This window comes from Mustela nivalis, assembly GCF_964662115.1.
Source record: "Mustela nivalis genome assembly, chromosome: X".
NCBI lineage: Eukaryota > Metazoa > Chordata > Mammalia > Carnivora > Mustelidae > Mustela > Mustela nivalis.
The window spans coordinates 119,564,586-119,568,687 of record NC_139040.1 but is presented as its reverse complement, the minus strand read 5'-3'; positions in this window follow the sequence as shown (position 1 = coordinate 119,568,687).

The window sequence follows — 4,102 nt, the reverse complement described above, 5'->3', positions numbered from 1 at the left end:
CATGACTGGAGCCGAAGGCAGAGGCTTAACCCACTGAGCCACCCAGGCGCCCCAGCATGTTAAAATTTTTAGAGTATTATAAGAACAGAAAATATAACGTATAACTTCCAAATAAAAAGAAGAGAAAATGGAATAGGAAAAAATAACTCAAAAAGGAAAATAAAACATAGAAAAGGCAGGACAAATAAAATCCTCAAAATAAGGTAGCATACTGAAAACCAAATATGTCTGTAATCACAATAAATATAAGTAGTTTAAAAGTTCCAGTTAAAAAACCAGACTGGCTGATTAGCCAAAATATCAAAATCCAAATATTTACAAGAAATGAATCTTTTTAGATAAGACTAGATAAATGTTGAACATTAGAAACAGAGAGACCAAGAACACCAACCAAACAAAAGCTGGTATAGCTACATTAATATAAGATAAAGCAGATTCTAAGGTTAAAAAAAAAAAGTCACCATAAAGAGGGTTACTACAGCAGGTTCAACTGACCAGGACACTACAGCAGTTCAAAATTTGTACATACCAGATAATGTAGACACAAAAATAGATAAAGCATAAAGTAAACACTAGAAGAACTAGTGCAAAAACAAACTTAAAATCATAATGGAATCTACAGAGGAAAAACAATTCGAGTAACACCAAACCTCTCAGCAGAAACCACGGAAACCAAAAGGAAGATACAGTACATTTTTCAAGGGCTTAAAGAAAAGAACTTTCAGCTTTTCCACTAAGGTCAGGAACACGGCAGGGATGTCCATTATCACCACTGATACTCAACATAGTACTAGAAGTCCTAGCCTCAGCAGTCAGACAACAAAAGGAAACTAAAGGCATCCAAATTGGCAAAGAAGTCAAACTATCACTTTTCGCAGATGATATGATACTATATGTGGAAAACCCAAAAGACTCCACTCCAAAACTGCTAGAACTTGTACAGGAATTCAGTAAAGTGTCAGGATATAAAATCAATGCACAGAAATCAGTTGCATTTGTATACACCAACAACAAGACAGAAGAAAGAGAAATTAAGGAGTCAATCCCATTTACAACTGCACCCAAAACTATAAGATACCTAGGAATAAACCTAACCAAAGAGGCTAAGAATCTATACTCAGAAAACTATAAAGTACTCATGAAAGAAATTGAGGAAGACACAAAGAAATGGAAAAATGTTCCATGCTCCTGGATTGGAAGAACAAATATTGTGAAAATGTCTATGCTACCTAAAGCAATCTACACATTTAATGCAATTCCTATCAAAATACCATCCATTTTTTTTTCAAAGAAATGGAACAAATAATCCTAAAATTTATATGGAACCAAAAAAGACCTTGAATAGCCAAAGGAATATTGAAAAAGAAAGCCAAAGTTCGTGGCATCACAATTCCGGACTTCAAGCTCTATTACAAAGCTGTCATCATCAAGACAGCATGGTACTGGCACAAAAACAGACACACAGATCAATGGAACAGAATAGAGAGCCCAGAAATAGACCCTCAACTCTATGGTCAACTAATCTTCGACAAAGCAGGAAAGAATGTCCAATGGAAAAAAGACAGCCTCTTCAATAAATGGTGTTGGGAAAACTGAACAGCCACATACAGAAAAATGAAACTGGACCATTTCCTTACACCACATATGAAAATAGATTCAAAATGGATGAAGGACCTCAATGTGAGAAAGGAATCCATCAAAATCCTTGAGGAAAACACAGGCAGCAACCTCTTCAACCTCAACTGCAGCAATGTCTTCCTAGGAACATCGCCAAAGGTAAGGGAAGCAAGGCAAAAATGAACTATTGGGATTTCATCAAGACCAAAAGCTTTTGCACAGCAAAGGAAACAGTTAATAAAACCAAAAGACAACTGACAGAATGGGAGAAGAGTTTTGCAAACAACATACCAGATAAAGGGCTAGTGTCCAAAATCTATAAAGAACTTAGCAAACTCAACACCCAAAGAACAAATAATCCAATCAAGAAATGGACAGAAGACATGAACAGACATTTCTGCAAAGAAGACATCCAGATGGCCAACAGACACATGAAAAAGTGCTCCACATCACTCGGCATCAGGGAAATACAAATCAAAACCACAATGAGATATCACCTCACACCAGTCAGAATGGCTAAAATTAACAAGTCAGGAAATGACAGATGCCAGCGAGGATATGGAGAAAGGGGAACCCTCCTACACTGTTGGTGAGAATGCAAGCTGGTGTAACCACTCTGGAAAACAGCATGGAGGTTCCTCAAAATGTTGAAAATAGAACAACCCTAGAACCCAGCAATTGCACTACAGGGTATTTACCCTAAAGATACAAACAGTGATCCGAAGGGGCACATGCACCCGAATGTTTATAGCAGCAATGTTTACAACAGCCAAACTATGGAAAGAACCTAGATGTCCATCAACAGATGAATGGATAAGGAAGAAGTGGTATATATACACAATGGAATACTATGCAGCCATCAAAAGAAATGAAATCTTGCCATTTGCGACGACGTGGATGGAACTAAAGGGTATCATGCTTAGCGAAATAAGTCAATCAGAGAAAGACAACTGTCATATGATCTCCCTGATATGAGGAAGTGGAGATGCAACATGGGGGGGTTAAGGGGACAGGAGAAGAATAAATGAAACAAAATGGGATTGGGAGGGAGACAAACCATAAGTGACTCTTAATCTCACAAAACAAACTGAGGGTTGCTGGGGGGAGGGGGTTTGGGAGAAGGGGAGTGGGGTTATGGACATTGGGGAGGGTATGTGCTTTGGTGAGTGCTGTGAAGTGTGTAAACCTGGTGATTCACAGACCTGTACCCCTGGGGATAAAAATACATTATATGTTTATAAAAAATAAATGGAAAAGAAAAGAACTTTCAACACAGAATTCTTCTATATCCAGCAACTATCCTTCAAGAATGAAGGGGAAATAAAGACATTCTTGGATGATGGAAAACTAAGAATTTGTTGCCAGATGACCTACCATAGAAGAATGACTAAAAGTTCTCTGAAACAGAAAGGAAATGATTTAAAAAAAAAAAAAAAAAAAAGGAATCTGAAAATCAGGAAGAAAGAACTGAAATGGCAAAAATGTGGGTAAATATACTACTTTACTTCTCCTGAATTTTCTAATTATGTTTAACAGTTGAACAAAAATTGTAACACTGTCTAATTAATTCATTCTCAATGAATGTAAATAAGAAAATTTTATTATGAATGAGGGAGGGTAAAGAGATATAAACGGAAGTAAAGTTTCTAAATTTCACTTTAACTAGTGAAATGCCTAGTGGGATAAAGGACAGAGGAGGCAGATCTCAGAAAGTATCCACGAAACCACATTTTTTAAAAAGTGCTCTGCATCTATTTACTCAGCTCTCTAAATCTGGCTTTTCAAAAGTAGTCTAGTAACCATGCTATTTTTTTTTTAACCATGCTATTATTTAAGGACACTAATGAGCTCTCCTCTCCTCTTGACGTTTATGCTGTACTTGACAGTGTTGAATACCTCTTAAAATCTCTCATCACCTGTTGTTAGGGAAACCAACCTATTAATCTCCTACATTTATGTATACTTTTTCTCAGTGTCCTGAATTGATTTCTATCTTCCTGTCATTCCTTATTTTTGTGTTTCTCAAAGTCTGGGCCTCAAACCATGTACAGAGGAAACACCCGAGCCCCACTCCAGACCCACTGATTCCTGGGTATGAGTTCCAGGGCATCAGCCTTTGAATAAGTTCCCTCTCCCACCCCACCAAAGTGATTCAAGTGTGAAAATTGTTTTAAATATTTACCCACAGGGTTCTGTCCTTGGTCCTTTTCTACTTCTGTTACACATGCACAATTAAAGCCACACCCAAAACCTCCCCCACTTACTGCTATCAGTTGAATGTGTAAGCTGTCTACCATGGGCCTCTGCCCCAGACAGCACCTATAATCCTACCTGACACAAAGCATATTTATTTGAATGAGCATGATGGCTCTCAAACCTGCTTTGTCAATTAAGACCTATCTCTTCTGGACTCCATACCTGTATGTGCAGCTATCCAACAGACATGTTCACCTGGTGTCCGACCCTGAATTTGTTAGGATTAAGT